Source organism: Tamandua tetradactyla, chromosome 2 (assembly GCF_023851605.1).
Source record: "Tamandua tetradactyla isolate mTamTet1 chromosome 2, mTamTet1.pri, whole genome shotgun sequence".
Classification (NCBI taxonomy): Eukaryota; Metazoa; Chordata; class Mammalia; order Pilosa; family Myrmecophagidae; genus Tamandua; species Tamandua tetradactyla.
This window is the reverse complement of record NC_135328.1, coordinates 218589724-218608236: the sequence shown is the minus strand read 5'-3', so window position 1 is coordinate 218608236 and position 18513 is coordinate 218589724. Positions and strand designations below refer to the sequence as shown.

General features: G+C 39.7%; 1 protein-coding gene across 15 annotated transcripts in view; it reads left to right on the top strand.

The window, feature by feature from the left end:
• Positions 1-18513, top strand: part of CAMTA1 (calmodulin binding transcription activator 1) — a 964086-nt gene that overhangs the window by 74893 nt on the left and 870680 nt on the right. For 2 of the 15 annotated variants that reach the window (XR_013171305.1, XM_077151446.1), the window contains one exon: positions 2822-2905. The exons of 12 other annotated variants lie outside the window; for them this stretch is intronic. The gene's annotated coding sequence lies outside the window, so the exon portion shown is untranslated. Of the gene's footprint in view, positions 1-2821; positions 5314-18513 lie in introns of all 15 variants that reach the window. One more of the 15 variants, XR_013171304.1, reaches the window with a different exon arrangement.

Genomic DNA, 18513 nt, shown 5'->3' with positions numbered 1-18513 from the left:
ATCCATTACAGTTATGTGTGAGCTTGTGTATGAGAGGTTGGAAGTTAGTAGGACTTCTGAGCATTTCCTGTTTAAATCACTTACTAGTTGCAGAGACAAGACGTAAATTTTGAAGAGGCCACTCCTGATACAGATAAGCCTTTTCTCTCCCCTTTGATTTAAAAATCTTAACCCCTCATCCTGCACATAAGCTGGCATGTGTGAATTTGTTGATTCGTGATCAGCTAGCACTAAGCCTCATTGGAAGTCAGGCCCTGCTGTCTGGAGTCAGGGAAGAGGGGGTTTAGGAGGCAGGAGACTCCAAAGAGAATGTCTTGGATCTGAAGTTTCCGCTTGGCCCACCCTTGAAAAGAAAAGCTATTCAGACCCGAGAACCTCCAGAGTTCAGAGCACAACTGTCATTTCAGCAGTTTTCAGGTTAAATAAGTAGTTGTCAGCTGAAACTGCCACTTACAGCATTGTTTCTGGGGGAGATGTGCTGTATTCCAAATCCCTACCTTGACCAGTGGCCTCTGTGGGTCCACGGCTTTGCTGCTGTGCTGTAAAGCTGAGTCCCTTGCCACCTAGGTTGGGCCACTCGTTCATGCTTGCAGCCCTCCTTTTACTTATTGTTATATTACCGAATCCTCAAGTAGTGGGGACACAGTCACCTCCTAACATCATTCATCCTGCTCCGACCCCGGATAGCAAGCTCCCCTGAAAAGCATTAGCTGAAATGCTTCAAAGATTTTCCTAAATCATCTAAAATATTATTGTTATTGGCACAATTTTATTCAAAGCCAGTTCATCACGACTGGTGAGCTTTTGAGTGGGAAGAGTTCCCATTGTTTGTCTTTATTATTTAGATTTGTAGGTTTGAATTCTTTCTGTGAAATTATTTATGGGAATTTGTTTGGTTGTAACCCTCTCAGGTACTCACCCAGCAGTTCTTTACTTTTTGTAGATGACATTCAAGTTTAAGTAGTCAGGTGTCTCTGAAACTTTTGACAGGGATTAAACTGTTAGAAAATTTGGGCTAACAGATTTTTGTGTATGGATAAATTTAACAAATGATTTAGAAGACTATTTTTTAAGATATCTCTAAGTACTTTATCATCAAATGTTAAGATTATTTAATAAATATGTGTTTTTGGTGAAGAGGGAGTACATCTAGATATTTGATCTGAATAGGCTTACTTTTTCTCCTTTTTATTACGAAGTATTATAGTAAGAGAACTTGACTAATGTTACACAGCTGGCTTCTTGTCTTTTGTTAGAAACATGCTAAAATGGTCTAAATAATGATGCTACTAAAACAACGTCTGCTTTGTTCTGATGAGGTATTGATTCCTTCCATAGTGTTCAAAATTGCTTGCATGCCTCCCAGCAACAAATACATACGTGACAGACGTAATGTGAGATGAGCATTCCAAAGAAATGAAATGCTAGTTTACTTTTCAGTAGCTGTGCAATTTTAAAAAAAAAATCATGTTTTTAGAAATGTGGCCTTAAGGCACTAACACACTTGTATTCCATGCATGAAACTCAGCAAGTTACTTTAACAAAAACTAATCAGAAGAAACAAAAATCTGTTTGGCATTTATAAAGTTTGTATATTGTTTGCTCTAAGCCACTAGAAAGAATATCCTATCCCTTTTAATACAATACTTTCTGGGCAGTTGTCTGCATTTTAATATATAAGAACGTTCGGATCTGACTTGATCAGGGTAAGCCCAAATGTTAGATATTGTGGGAGGAAAGGGAACTAGGACAAGGGCAAATGTGGACACTTGGATCAGGAATGGTCCTCATAGTCCTTTTCTACTAGTCGTGCTCCCATTTGCGCTCAAATGTGGTAGGCCGATAGATGTTTATGTAGTCCTGTAGAATCTGCTCTCCAGTAAGGACTAAGAAATTTAAACCCTTAAATTAGGAATTGTAGCCTGCTCAAAGTATAGTTTTCAGAAAGGAGACATTGAAGATTATTGTATTACTGTGTTGTGTTTTATTTACTAGTGAAGTGAATATTGAAAATATTTTCTTTATTAATTGTTTTGATCTCTATTTCTACTCGTTTGTCATGATTTAAATGATAGATAAATGTTTCAAAGCAAAACTATAGCTTTTTCTTTCCTTTTTAAAGCATAAACTGTTTTTGTTTGTTAAGGGGAAAGATGAGTAAATAGTGTTTGCCTAACCTGTCATACTTTTTTTTTACCTTATAGATATTCCTGTGTCAAGCTTCTATTAATTCTGTGTAATTCCAATAGAAATAGCAAGTTATTTTGCTTTAAAATGTCTTTTTTTTTTCTGTGTAAAGATGAATGTGAGAACAGATCTTAATAGATATGGTTGCAGAGTTTATTTTATCCTGTATCATTTTATTGCTGTCTTCTAGAACATTGTTTTACTAAATGTTCCAATAATGGAAATTTTATGCAGCTACTTTAAATGAAACAAATTTGCAAAAACTCAATTTTGGAACTCATTCCTTGAGAAGAGGGGGAAAAAAAATCACCGTGCTGTGACCAAATTAGATTTCTGATATGTTGGCAACTTATCAAACACTGTCATTTCCTGAAAAAAGGGTGTGGGGTCCAATTGAAATGTCAGTACTTTAAAGTGGAAATATTTTGGATCCTAATATGATTGAATCGTGTAAGTTTTATGAAAATTGTGTTGGTAACAGATAATTAAAAATTGGTTTTGTTCCTAAATAAAATTGGCTCTACATGCAATCAGGATAACCGTGTTCAATTACAGTGGACTCTTCTTTTCAAGAGCTTAATTTTAAACCCTGGGAGATACTAGTTTTACTTACTGGAGCTCCTTTGTTTTGCAGAGATCATGACGCAGCCGTCCTTTTGGATTTCTTTTTAATAATGTGTGACCCTTCACCTTTGATCCCCTGACCTGCATTACCTTGGTAACCATTTCATTTTTTAATTTAATTTCATTTTTTAATTTTGGTGTACAAGCTGTAACATTTCATCTCTCAAAGTGTAACACGCTGGTTTCCTCAAATAGAGATACCCCTTTGAGCGATAAATTTGCAAAATGCTGTCTTCATTTTCTGTATTAAAATTCATTTCAGTTTTAAAATAAAGTGTAATCTGTGTTTTCATCTTTTTAAAATTTAAGTTTAATGAGTGCATTTCCCCATACAGTATACTTCCTTTCCTATTCATGTTTTGCAAAAGCTAACTTCTTGCTCACATACAACTCACATGCACTCAGGACACCCAGACCCATTACCCTCCTCCCTCTCCCCTCCCCTTGCTGCTCCCCCCGTCCCATCTCTCCACATCCCTCACCATCAGGACACACTCCTTCCTTTGCAGATTAACTTGTCTTTCTTTCAGAAATAGTAATAACCTGAATTTATTAGTCTTAGCTACCACATACTGCAACTTCTGGTTACATTTTATACTGTCAAGTATTGTTGGAAGTAAAAGTTTAGCCATTTAAGGCTAGAAAATAACAAACTTGCCTCATTTCCAAAATTCACCTGCTCCCTCCTTTAATAAAATTTTATTTCTTTACTTGAAATTGAAGTTAAGAGCAAGCAGCATTGTTAACATGACCAGAAATGTGCTTTTGTCTCTGCTGAAACCTTGTCAGTCAGCTCTGATGGTCCATATACAAGATTGATTTATGCTATATGGTATTTCATGACTGTTTAAAGATAGTGCATTTTTAAAAATTATATTCCTCATTTCAGAGAGTTCTTGCTCAGAAGCAAAGCAAAACAAACCAAAAGGACAAAAACAAACTTGAGTTAATCCTTCAAGCTGGCACGGTTTTCCTAAGAAATCATATTCTTAAAAAAAAAATCTTGGAAACTCTCTTAGCCTGGCCCATTCAAGCACAGATTATTTTTTAAGTGTCTCATTATTTTATTCTAACATTTAATGCTGATGTTTTAATTGCACACAGCTGAAGCTGCTAAATGAGCACTGAAATGGATTTAAGCCCTCTCTGAGCTTTGTTGGTACCTATAAAAGTTTATATCATTCATTAGAACCACAAATTAAAATTAGTTGTGGTGCACTGTTCATTGGAGAGTTGAACTCTCACGTGCATGTCTTCAGGCTCATGGGCTGGTTTCTGTATGTTATACTTGTATACCTGGAAAGTTGTCTTTGGCATGTTTGGTGTCTGCTCATAGAACCACAGAATATCATAGCTGAGAAGTACAAAGAGGTAAAATATTGTATGATTACAAAGCCAGGAAGCACGTGAAAGAAATGCCCCTACAGTAGTTGGGAACAACGTGCTTATTGAATCTTGAATTTTAAGGTGATTTTGTATTACACTGCTTTTCAGAGTTGTGTGGGAATGTTCTCCAGGTCCCAAAAGATGTTTTCCCCCTCACGTTTATCCTTTATTTGTTCCTTTGGTGCCATATCTTCCAGCAGCAAAGGAAGTTAATGTTAACTCAGAGTTTATTGTACATGGGCTTGCAGGCCTCTGGCTGTCTGCTTTTGTGCCCCTCTTCCGGAGGCGGCCCTGCGCCCGCCCCGCCCTGAAGGAGGACCTGGCAGGTGTCCCAGGGAGAGGCGGGGAGCTCCTGTGCCCTCTGGAATAGCCAGAAGGAGCTGAAGAGATGCATGACTAGGTGCAGAAGGAAATGTTTGATGGTGGTGGTTCTTTTTGCAGTTACATCAATGAGATGTTCTTTAAAGTTTTCTGCTTAATACGTTTTAAGATAACCCGATTTTTGTATGAGATCTGGTATATGAACTTATTTATTATTTACTTTTGTTAAGCATTGCTTATTTGGCTGGTATTTAGGGATTCCTGTAAGCTGTAAGCCCACATGGTTGTACTTCCTGTGAGACTCAGTGAGAAAGCATGGTCTGAGAGTCAGAAACCCTGCTTTTGGCCTGCACGATCTCTGGATAAGCCATTGGTATCTTTTTAAGATAGCTGAAAAAAACTAAAAACCTGAAATAGAATGACTTTAAAAGACTTTCAGATTGATATAAAAACAGTGAAATTATTTTTTTGGCTTGATGTGTAGGAGTTTATAAAACATTTCATCAATGCTTCGTTTTTTATCTTATGTAAAATGTAGGTATTGTATATGTCCTACTTGTTTTTTGTTTGTTTGTTTGTTTCTTTGGGTGACTAACATACTGGGAACTCAAAGAATGTGCTTCTGAATTTGAACCTCACCTCACCCTGTGCTCCTGCGGTGAGCAGCCTGCTTCCTGTGCTGAGAGGCAGCCCCAGGGAGTTGAGGGTGAACGAGCCACTTGTCAGTTGCGTGACCAGGCAAGAGACCTGACCTCTCTGTGTCTCAGTTTCCTCCTCTTTAAAATGGGAATTTGGGTGAGTTGACAGACTTGTGCCGAGTCCTTAGAGCAGCACCCAGGCACAGTGCAGCCATGGTCAGAGCGGCACAGCAGGGGAAACCAGGCAGAACGGGGATTCAGAATTAAGGGGGATTCTGAGGGGAACCTTACAGAAAATGAAACTAAGAATTTTAATCTTCTTACACTGTCTTAAGAAACTCTTGGATGCTCAGAGAGAGGGGAACTGAAAGGTTCTGATAATTCAGCACTCCTAGGACAGATGCAAGTTTAAATGCTTGAAGTTCATTCAGTCTGGCTTCCTAAGCTTTTACGAAGAAAAGTTCAAATAGTTAAGAGCTACTTGACCCTTTGTTGATAAGATTCTTTTGTTTATTCTATATTGGGGCTATGGAAACATAAAAAAAGGTTCCTATGGGAGAGACCATATCTTTTAATTAGCTAGCACTTACTCTCTTTTAGCCCTAACAAACTGTCTAACCAGCTTTCAGGGATTTGGAAAGGATTTAACTGTTTAGAGATTTTTACCAGACTGGGTGGGGCTGCAGTGCTTCATCTTTGGTTGAACAAATGGGGGGGATCTAACTGCTCTTTGTTTTGCGATCCAAGTGCTTTGCGCACATTTTAATCATCTAAATTATTTATGAGGTGGTGGTATGTTAACCCCATTTTGCAAATGAGCACGCTGATGCTCAGATGGATTCAATAAACTGCCCCTGATTCACACTTCTAGTAAATCTTCAGAGTTTGGTTATCTAGTCCTTTTTCATTTTTCCAAAGGGGAAACCCTAATAGCCTTATTTTCTACTTTTTTGTGTAATGGATGATAAAAGGATTAGTCAAGGAGAAGGTTGAAACTCCTGGCCAAAGCGATTTGACCCTGGACTGCTTTACATGTTCAAATATCTGTTTAAGCATCTGGCACATAGTAGACACTCAGCAAATGTGAAGGTTCTTTTCATTCTTCATTAACACAGGTAATTAAGAGTAGGATCTGATAGACTGTGTGTATCTGTGCAGATATATATCTGTAATTAAAGTTTTAATTAAAGAAACACCAGACCAGGCAGATGGTTCTCATCCCCCCATCCTGTAAACTACACAGTGATGGCTTTTCAATCTTGCAAACAGGCAAAGCTTAGAGTAGCAGCCTTTGTGGTGGTGCACCAAAGAGAAGGGATGGTCTTAATAGCAAACCATAATCTAATTCTGGTAGCACTCTCTGTGGTGCCAAATCCAGTTCTAATCATTGCAGTTTGCAATAGAAATATAATACATCAGAGTTGTGTCCTAACCAAAGCTTTTAGGCCTTAAGTCAAGGACATACGTCACAGGCATGTGGTTCTGTGCTAGATCACAGAAGCTGACAAAGTGTTATTTAGGATCATCAGCTAAATACAGTATTAAATTGGAATGCTGGCATCCTGACTTTTCAGGTTTTGTCACCATAGAGCAGTGCTGAATTGAGATAGGCTGTGGGCCTCCCTGGCTTAGGCAGGCCCCCTGTGCTGTCTTGTGTCACAGTGACCTTAATGATCAATCAAGTGACAATTTGAAAACTAAAACAACCACAGTGGCAAAAGAAAAAGATAGGTCTTCTCAGTTCATAGAAAATCCTTCCCCCAAGGAGAACTGGCCTTTTTTCTAGTTACTTCGTTGTCAGCAGGAGGACAGAGCCTTGCAGAGAAGTGGGTGTCAGTTTACTTTGACCTCTTGAGATTCCTCCACTGCCTGACTGCCCAAATTTTACACTTCCTCATAATCATTTATTTGCCCGTGCTCACAATTTTATGGTTTTTAGTGCACGCAGGTAAGATATACAACTGAATTTCGTATTAGCTTGAGAGAGGTGTGTGTTTATCACCCACATCTCACTAATTTGCTTTCCATTTGGTAGAACCAGTATTGATTTGCTTTCATTTCTTATTTCACAATGAAACGTCTGAGTTTGGAGGGAGATAAGGGTGGTCTCCACTTTGCTTAGTGGTAGGTAACCATGTCATCTTTGCCTTTCTTTTAAAGGAAATAGAGCTTTAGCTTGACTGAGAGACCATGCTACACCAGGAAGTGTGTGATTATCTTAATTAAAAACCATGGCCTCTGATGGTGGAACCCAGAAGTACTTTATTTCATCTTAAAGTCATATGCAAATAAAAATGCAGTCAGCTCATTGGAAAAGGCCAAATCACTGTTCCCTGTGAGGCGCTGAGTGATGTCCAGGTGTGACAAGTGTGTTGGATGTGGGCAGGAGTAGTTGTTTCACCTTTTGGCCTGGGAAATACTGCCATTCTTTATGAGAGCCCCTTTAGCTTTAGGAGAAGTCAAGTAAGTGTAAGCTCCTTTGAGTAAACGATCTTTCGTGGCTGTAGCCAGAACAAATAGAAACCTTCATAGAGTTGTGCCATTTGCTTATGCTAGTCAGCATTTCACATGTGGAACTTGAACCTGACTATAAAATATGTTTCTTTTCTAATTTGTTTATACACTTGAATAATAGCCTTTGAGTATACAACACAATTTTAGGTCCTAGGTTTCTTACGGAGTGACACTCTTGCTACTTGGAGAACAGCAGTTGTGTCTCACTCACTTCATGGTAGTGAAAAGAGTTATTTCTCCACAGAGAAAAAAGCACCAGCAAATCCATCTCACAGAGGAGGTTTTTAAAATATCTCTTTGTGGTGGCTTTTAAGGAAGCTTTTGCCCTCCCTCATATCTATGTGGATGTTAAGAGAGGAGTGGAGAGTGCCATCTGCCCCCAAAGTGATGTAAATTCAAGCAGATACTCATTTGTTCAGTAAGTATTTATTGAAGGCCTACTAGTAGGCACTGTCTTAGGTATGGGGAATAAAGCAGTAAAGAAAACAAGGTTACTCCCCTCGAAGAGCTTATTTTTTGGTGGGGAGGGTACAATAGACAACAGACAAATAAGTGACACTTATTGAGTGCTTAAATATGCCAGTTACATTTATGACTCACTCCTCATAACACTATGAGGAAGTAGGTGCTGTTATCTCCATTTCACAGATGAGAAAACTGAGGTTCAGAGAGGTTCAAATGACTTACTCAGTGTCACACAGCTAATAAGTCATGGTGGTGACATTCAGACTCCGGATTGTGTGCTCTTAAACACTATGCTGTTTTGTTTCTCATTAAAAAAACTGCCTAATCTGTTTGTTACTAAATACATAAAGAAATGTCAGGTGATAGGTAAGTGTGACTAAGAACAATAAAGCAAGATGCATGGTTTAGATGGCCCCTAGATGTCTGTGTGTATCTGTGCATGTGTGTACACACACATGTGCTCAAGATAGCATGACTTGAGCTCGTGTCTCTCAGAAGGCAGCCTGGGGTAAAAGTGTTCCTAGCAGAGGAAATAGCAAACGCCCCAAAGTGGAAGTGGGTTTGGCAATAGCAAAGGAGAAGCAAGGAGAATGGCAGGGAGGCCAGCCTGACTGGGTAGAATGAGTTGGCAGGCTGAGTTGGTAGAGGTGAGGCAACAGGGCTTCAGAGGTCATGACCTTTGATTTTAATGAAAGGAAAGGGAAGCCATCAGAATTTTTGAGCAGGCAAAAGAAAGGATTATAAGGATTACTTTGAGGGAAGATTTTTGATGACTGTGAATCTCTTTACTTGTGATTGATTTGTTGAGATCTGTTTCTACTCAAGTCAGTATAGGTAATTCATGTGTTTCTAGGAATTTGTCCATTTCCTCTAAGTTGTCTGGTTTGTTGGCATAGAGTTTTTTATAATCTCATGAATTAAAAATTTTTTTTCATGATCTGTGGTAACAACCCCCCTCTTGTTTCTGATTTTTTTAATTTGCGTCTTTTTTTCTTTTTTAGTATTAGCTAGGGGTCCATCAGTTTTATAAGGATCGCTTTGAATGTAGTGCAGAGAATCATTTGGGCAGGATAAGCTATGGCCCAAAGGCCAGATCTGACCTGCCGAATGTTTTTGTATAGCTGGCAAGCTAAGATTTTTTTTTTTTTTTACATTTTTAAATGTAAGAAAATGTACATTTTCTTAAAAAAAGAAAGAATAATATTTTGTGGCACATGAAAATTTTGTGAAATTCAAATTTCACTGTCTATTTAAGTTCCAGCTCTATTGGAACTTGCTGCTCATTTGTTCATATACTGTCTAAGGCGGGTTTTGTGCTCCGATAGCGGAGTTGAGTAGTTTTGATAGAGAGCATGTGGCTCTTTACAGGAAAAGTTTGCTGATTCCTGGTCTAGGGGAAGAGGAATGGAAAAACTATTCCCTGAATACAGTGGAGAGACTGTTGCAAGAGTGATGGTAGCTTGAATCAGGGCAGTCTAAGAAATGGTCAGATGCTGGATATGTCTTGAAGAATGAGCTGATGGATTGGATGCAAATATGAGGAGTCAAGGATGAAGCCAACATTTTGTGCTGGGCAACTGGAAGAATGCATTGCCATTTACTGAGATGAGATGACCATGGGAGTGGCAGATTAGGAGAAAAGGTGAGGGGAAATCAAGAGCTCTTTTGTGGACATGTTAACTTCATGATGTTAACAAGTGAAGACCTAGATAGGTAGTTGCTTAGGTGAGTCTGTAATTTAGAGAGGCCCAGGTTAGAACTCGACTCTTGGGTGTTTTCAGCATGTAGGTGGTTCTTAAAGCTGGGGAACTATGTATGAATGGATGGAAGTCCAGACATGAACACTGGGCCATTCTGACATTAAGTGGAAGGAAGGAAGAGAGGAAAGCAAATGAGAATGAGGAACAAGCAGAAACGGAGAACCAGGAGGATGTGGTATTCTGAAAGAAAGTGTTTCAAAGCAGAGAGAATGATCATCTGTGTCAAATGCTTCGTTAAGTGTGATACGGCCTGAAACTGACTGTTGGTTTGGCAGCATGGAGGTCATTGGTGGCTTTAATGAGAACTGTTATCAGTGGAATGGTGAGAACAAAAACTGATTCTAGCTGGTTTTGGTATAAACGGATGAATAGGAGGCAGAGCTGGTGCTTTCAAGAAGTTTTTGTTTTCTGCAGCCTGAGTACCAGGCCAAGAGAGGGCAGGGAGTTGGGTGTAACCTGGTGATGGGGTTTTGCCAGGTGAGTACAGTGGAGGAAGAGGGGCAAAGGAGCTGACATGTGCAGAAGGGTCGGTGTACTAAACCAGGCAGGGAGGAGAGTGAGGGGCAGTAAAGGTTGTAGGGTCAGTGGATTCAAAGAGTAGGATCTCGGAATTGTTGGAGTTGGGATAGTCCAAGAGTTGGATGCTTGAATTGATGGTCGGAAGAGATGCCATGAGGGTTGATGTAAAGAGCCAGGCAGTGCTGTATAGCAGAAATGTAGCGTAAGCCACATGTTTAGCTTTTTTTTAAATGCCGTTTTACTGAGATATATTCACATACCATGTAATCATCTAAAGTATACAGTCGGTGGTTCACAGTATCATCATCATATTGTGCATTCATCAGCACTGTCAATTTTTGAACATTTTCATTACTCTAAAAGCAGTAAAAAAAAGGTAAAAAAGAACACTCAAAACATCCTCTATCCCTTAGCCTCCCCTTTTATTTATTTATTTATTTATTTGTCTTTATTTTCTTACTCATCTGTCCATACACTGGATAGCAGGAATGTCAGTCACAAGGTTTTCATATTTATGCAGTCACACCATAGCAGCTAGTTAGTTATACAGTCATCTTCAGGAATCAAGGCTACTGATTTTAGTTCAGTGGCTTTCAGATATTCCCCTCTAGCTATTCCAATATACCAAAAACTGAAAAAGGATGTCTATATAATGCCTAAAAATAATCTCCAGAGTGACCTCTCGACTCTATTTGAAATCTCTCGGCCACTGAAACTTTGTTTCATTTCTTGTCCCCCTTTTGGTCAAGAAGGCTTTCTGAATCCCACAATGCCAGGGCCAGGCTCATCTCCAGGAGTCAGGGCCCATAGTTGCCAGGGAGATTTACACCCCTGGAAGTTATATCCATGTACGGGGGACGGCAGTGAGTTTACCTGTGGAGTTGGCTTAGAGAGACAGACCACATTTGAGCAGCAGTAACACCTGAGTCTCAGAGCTAGAGTTCTGTACTATGAGAGTCAGTTAGTACGCCCCATATACCAACTGTTAAGAAAGTGGAAAAAGAGTTCAGACTTCAATCAGAAATATGAATGAAGTTGATCTGGTTAGGAGTAAGGTAAATCAGACTAAAGGGTAAAGATGATACTGATTGTATTTTAAAAGTTCAACTTCTATGTGAGACCGAAGGGAGAGACGTTTATTTGGTGCAGAATTTTTATTTTCTGTAGCACAATATCTAATTTAACTTGTATGCTCAGTTTATTCAAACATCATAATGACGTGGAACCTTGAAGGGGGAGTGAGACCTTGTTGGTTTGTACCGGTTAATGTGACACTCTAACACATCCCAGGGTAATCTGGGCAGACGCTAGAAAAGTCATCTCTGGGCTGATTCTTAGGCATAATTATAAGTAGATTTAGCTTCTCCTTTGCAAAAATAAATTCCCAGGGGCAAAGCCCAGCATTGAGGGCTTGGCCTTTTAATTTGGTAGTCCCCAATGCTTACAAGAATATCAGGTCTTCCCCAGATGGAGAAGTTTAATATTTCCACTTTTCCCCAGTCCCCTTGGGGAACTTTTGCAAATACTTTCTATCTTCTGCCCAGATTACCCTGGGATGTGTTAGAGTGTCACATTAACCGGTACAAACCAACAGGGTCTCACTCCCCCTTCAAGGTTCCACGTCATTATGATGTTTGAATAAACTGAGCATACAAGTTAAATTAGATATTGTGCTACAGAAAATAAAAATTTTGCGCCAAATAAACGTCTCTCCCTTCGGTCTCACATAGAAGTTGAACTTTTAAAATACAATCAGTATCATCTTTACCCTTTAGTCTGATTTACCTTACTCCTAACCAGATCAACTTCATTCATATCTCTGATTGAAGTCTGAACTCTTTTTCCGCTTTCTTAACAGTTTGTATATGGGGCGTACTACTGACTCTCATAGTACAGAACTCTAGCTCTGAGTCTCAGGTGTTACACAGATACCCAGGGAACGACCAGATTATGCATAGATAGCTCAGCGTCTCAGAATTTAGAAATAACAGTTACAACTCTGTAATAGAAGTGACTGCTGTAAGAGTCTACAATTGAAGAACAATTGAAGAACTTTATAATAGGTCTTTCCCTGATAATCTGTGCTCTCGAATTCAATTCTCAGGGTTTGCACATTATAGTTCATATTAGTGAGGCATTATAATATCTGTCTTTTTGTTTCTGACATATTTCACTCAACATACTGTCCTCAAGATCCGTTCACCTAGTTTCATGCCTCACAACTTCCTTCCTTCCTTGCAGCCACTCAGTATTCCATCGTATGTGTACATCACAGTCGCCCTTCTGTTCATCAGTGTACCCTTAGGCCACCTCCAGCCATTGCAAATCGTGAATACCATAAATACCAGTGTGCAAATGTCCGTTTGTGTCCCTGCTTTCATTTCTTTAAATCTATACCTCTAACGGGGTTGCAGGATCATATGGTAACCTTACTTAGTCTCCTTTGGAATCTACCACACAGCCCTCCAGAGGGACTCCACTCTGCTTTCCTACCAATGTGGAATAGGTACATAACTCTTTCCACTTTTTCTCCAGTGGTTGTATCTTTCTGTTTATTTTTAAGCAGTTTTATTCACACACCATACAATCCATCCTAAGTAAACTATCGGTAGTTCCTGATATAATCACAGTTACGATTTCACCACCACAGTCTATATGAGGACATTTCCATTTCTTCTGCAAAGAAAGAAGAGGAAGGAAAAAAAGGAAGAATAAAAAAATAAAAAGTTAAAACACCACCACCCCAAAAAATCCCATAACCCTCCTTTTTATTCCCCTTATTGACATTTAGCTTTGATATGTTGCCTTTGTTACATTTAATGGAAGCATATTGCAATACTACTGTTAACTGTAGGCCCTAGTTTGCATTGAATGCATTTTCTCTGTATAGCCTCTGATTTTCAACACCTTGCGCTGTTGACATTCATCTGTTCTCCTTCACGTAAGAACAATTATATTTGTACATTTAATCACATCATCGTCCACTCTAGATTTTGCTAAATGATACAGTCCCTTTATCTTTTGCCTTTCCTTCTGGTGCTATCTATGCCCCTGGCCTTCCTCTTTCAATCATACTCACTACTCAGCTTTGTTCATTGTACTTGGAATATTGTCCTATCAGCAGATAGTATTGTGCTATTCATTTCTGGGTCTTTATAATCAGTCCTGTTGAACATTCTGTACTCCTTCAGCATCAAATGCCCAATCCCTGCCTCTTTCTATCTCCTGATAACCTGTGTTCTCAGCTTTAACTCTTAAAAGTTTGTTCATCAATGTTAGTTCAAATTAGTGAGACCATACTGTATCCTTTTGTTTCTGGCTAATTTCATTCAACATAATATCTTCAAGGCTCATCCACATTGCTGCATGCTTCATGACTTTATTCTGATATATCTTATTTTTTTTCCCCTCTCTTTATACCCTTGCAGAGAGTCTTCATTTCTACATTCCTCTCCAGGCCTCTTTCTCGTCTTTTCCTATCTGCCGGTAGTGCTCTGTTTAGTATTTCTTGTAGAGCAGGTCTCTTGTTCACAAACTTTCTCATTGTCTGTCTGAAAATTCTCTCAGTGTCTTTTTGTCTCTCCCTCATTTTTGAAGGGCAATTTTGCTGAATATAGAATTCTTGGTTGGGAGTTTCTCTCTTACAGGATCTTAAATATATCATACCACTACCTTCTTGCCTCCATGATTTTTCCTGAGAAAACTAGTCTTATTGATCATCCCTGTATGTGATGGATCACTTTTCTCTTGCTGTTTTCAGAATTCTCTTTGTTTTTGACGTTTGACAATCTGATTAGTAACTATCTCGAAGTAGGTCTATTTGGATCTATTCTGTTTGTGATACACTGTGCTTCTTGGGGCTGTAATTTTATGTCTTTCATAAGAGATGGGAAATTTTTGGTGATTATTTCCTCCATTATTATTTCTGTGTGCTTTTTCCCTTCTCTTCTTCTGGGACACACACGTGTACTTCTTAATGTTTTAGTAACCATATTTTGAAATAAAAGGAAACAACTGAAATTCATTTTAGTATTTCATTTAACCTAATATGTCTAAAAAAAGTTAGTACACGCAATCAGTATAAAAATTACTGTGTTATTTTACATCCTTTTTTCCTACCAAGTCTCTGAAACCCACTTAGAGCACCCATCTTAATTTGGATCAGCCATGTTTCGAGTGCTCATTAGCCACGCATGGCTGGTGAGCGCTGTATTGAACAGTGCACATCTTGGGTATGGCCGTGGAAGTGGAGTCCAAAGTTATTGGAAGGAAAAGGGTCAGGGATCGGAGACCCCTAGGTTTGGGATGGATTGTCTATGTGGATTTGAAGTCTCTTAAGATGTAAAGCTCCTGTGGGGGAGTGGTACTGGAGAGGAAGGAGGAGAGGCTTTGAGGGTTGGCAAAGTTGGTGTTTCAGTGGCGGGTGCTCTAGCCCTCCTGCCCTCCAAGCGAGCATCCTTTGACCTGATTGCAGAGCCTCTGGGAGGTACTGAGGGATTGCTTGCTCCTCTTTTTCAAACCTCTTTGGAATCATGGGTTTGGACAGATTTCTGTGTCACAGTAAAATATCAGAAAACAAGGCCATATTTTTGACAGGATCTTGTCCAGATGGCAGCTTTTAGTTGGGTGTTTACTTTCACCAAGAAGACCTTTCGTTGAATCACAAATGAAAATGTTAATTCAGTGTGGGCAGCTCATGGCAGCCAATTTTATTTTTCCCCAAGGGAAAAAAAGCATCCTTCAGATTCTCATCTTTATTTTGGCATATGCTTAGGCTCCTGTCTTATGTAGGCATAACCCTCAGAGTCCTCAGGTTCTATTAGTTATGCGTCAGTCAACAATCCTAAATGTGTTTGAGTCCCTAGAGAAGCCCCGGTTTGGGAGCTCTGAGGCAGTGCCATGTGACCAGGCAGCAGTGTAGGAAGGCTGTGTCCTGGTCAGGTGCTTTTGAGAGGGCAGACGTGGTCAGCCTTTTAACACGCCTAGAATCTAACTATATATATTTGACTTGGATCCACAGTGTGTCTTTAAAGATTAATAAAATTTGATATCAGTGTCAGAAAGCTGTTTAGTTTTGGTTTTAGCTTCATGGACCACAAAAAAGTTAACTGTTTTTCATACTGAGGGTGAGTGCTGTCAACATAAAGAACATTGTAAATATCAATATAGTAAATGAGTACCCCAATTCTATACCTTTCTAAAGTTTAAATTTATTGTAGGTTTCCTTTAGCTTGTTTCTTATTGTATAAAAATAAGCCAGATAATCCTTAAAATTCTTCCCAGAGCTGCTATGTTGGAAGAGCCCGTTTTGAGCATGTATTTGTGAGCTCTCTGTTCTTGGATGACTTCCATGTGGAGGGAGTGATTCCTTGTTCATTTTGTATTCGCTGTTGTCATGAGGATGTGGGATCCCAGGGCTCTAAGCCTGGACAAGCTGGTCAGTGCCCAGACTTCAGGAAGCTCTGAAGAGAAACGAAGAACCTGCATTGCAACCAGCTGACTTGCTCCCTTTTAAATATAAGGTGTTCCTCTTGCACCACCGTATTCATCTGAGAGAAAACTCACTAAACCAAACTTAGTAATAATGAAAGCTTATGGGTTTCATAAGGTTCTTTAAACTTTCTTTGTTCTAATTAAAATGTTCCCATCTAATGAGGAAAGTGTATGACTAACAAGAACTAGAAATTAAGCAAGAAATTAAAAGAACACTAATGACTTTATTGCAGTTTTGAGGTTTTTCTCCTCACTAAATGTTTTGCTTGTACAGTTACCCAGTCACCCATAAATCTTTATGATGAATGGACTGACATGTATCCCAGCAAAAGAAGAGCTACTTTTTGATATCGCTTGTAAATTATAACACATTATGTTAGAGAACCAAAATATTTGCTTTTTAAAAGCCTTGTTAGCGTAATTCTTAATTTCCACCCTCACAATTACATTTTTTTTTTTTCAAAGTGAAGCTTGGTCTGTAAAGAAGACTAGGAAAGCGAGTGTTCTGGCACCAGTTCGCTGTTTTTATTTAGACTGGAGTCCCTAGCGTGCTCTTTTATAATTTTGCTCAAAAAATCCAAAGTATGATATTTGAACTTGCAATTTATTTACTCCTGTAGACATTTACTACTGAGGCTTCTACCCTAACCAGCATAGCCAACAGAGCTGTAACCAAGCAGAAACTTGGTCTGCGCTAGCTGCATTTGCCTCCCCCTTACCCCTCAGGGCACACAGACCCACTTGCAGGCCACCTGCTCACCTGGAGGGTTAGTGCTGTTTGTGCTGGTCCAGACTGGCCTCTGCTCATAAAGGAGTCGCTGACCAGAGACTCTGGATGTACATGAGATAGCGCAGAAGGGGTACAATGTGCCCACCCAGCTGCCTCTTTCCTTCTTCTCCCCAGCGGCCAGGCACGCCACACTGCTGCCCTTTCACACGAGCTGCTTCCTTCCTGAGCCCAGCCCTCCCCACCCTACCTCCAAATTCTCAATCCAGCGGACAGACTCACTCGGGTGTCCCACCCAGGTGCCCTTCTGTCACTGTCCTGCCCCCCATTCAGCATGACCACTGCCATCCTCGTGCACTCTCTGGGGCCCACTCCCCATATCCCCATGAAGGCCTTTGCCATGTTCTGTCATAATTTATGTCTTTATTGGTGTCTTTAATTCGCTAATCTGAGCTGCTTGGGGGCAGGCTCTGGGTTTTACTTATTTCTGTTTCCAAGAGCCCAGCCCCACATCTGCATGTTGTTACAGGTGAGTGAGTCTGGGTGGATGAATGGGTGAGGTGATGGTGGGATAAGTTACCTTCAAGCCAAGAGGGTAAATTTTTATCTGTATTGGGGGATGAGAATAAATGTTATTTTTGTTTATACAGGTCTTAAAGTTTTGGTAGCAGAAAGCAGTGTGCAAAGAGCAGTAGGAAACAAGCCTGAAGCTGCTGTCTGATTCCACAGAGATGATCACGTTTTATGTAAAAAAGATAGTAATAGACATTTGATTGCTTTGAAAACTTCAGTTTGTTGTTCTGGTGACTTAATTAACTAATATTCAATTGAATAAATCTTAGGGATGTAGATCATAAGTGTCAGGGGGGGTTTTCTTGTAAGAAGTCCATAGCTCTGTCCTTTTCACACAGTGCCCTTTCTAGTACAGTATTCTAGGCTTGTGAAATTGGCCTCTGAGCGTTGGGATTCTTGTTCCCTTTCCTGGATCACTTGAGTTAAATGGTCCTGCTTGTGTTCAGTTAATTTGAGGTTTGGTTGGAAATCGGGCCCAAGTTAGGGAAACATTTTAGACAAATACGCCTCACCTGCCTAGTCCGAGCGTGGCCCGCCAGGAGTCCAGTGAGCAGTGTTACTGTGTGGCCTGAAAGCGGCGCTGGTGATCCCCAGCCCCACCCGAGGCTCTTCAGGCACGGTGAGGTGAATGGAAGCAAGATTAGAAGGAACAGTCCTTGAGCATCACTGTCCATTTTCACAGTTTTCAAGTCCACCGCGGAAGTCACCTATAGCTTATTAGGATCTTAATTAATTAGGAAATTTTAGTCCTTTTACTGGTGCAGACTTGAATATCCCTTTGAAGTGTACTTTTCTAACCTGTGGGACTTGATCAGAGAAGTAGCAGTTGGGAAGTGCTGGGGATTGAATATAAAATGCTCTGTTTCTTAGTCCTGTGCTCCAACTAATGGTCTCTAGCAAGAGGGCCTCTCTGAGCATTGTGTTCTGCTATATCAATATGTATTTAGACACGTTAATCTGAATTAGAGAGCTGATTGTACATAATGACTCCCCTGGGACACTGTGCTTAGGAAAAAACAGCACAAAAACGTACTTGGCTGAATATGCAGAGCAAGTAAAAAAAAACTCTTCTGAAGTTAATGTTAATGGATATGAACCTTGATCATCTTTGAACCTTTAATTTTTAATATGATCCTAAAAATTTTTGTGGGCACTTAAAGATACAACACACAACAATAAAAGGTATACCTTAACAATGGCCAAAGACCTATTGTGAAAGACCAGATTTTGAATAATCTTAGGGAAACACGTTAGGTGTATGTGGGTATATAAATGTGTAGTGTGTGAGTATGTGTGAGTGCATATG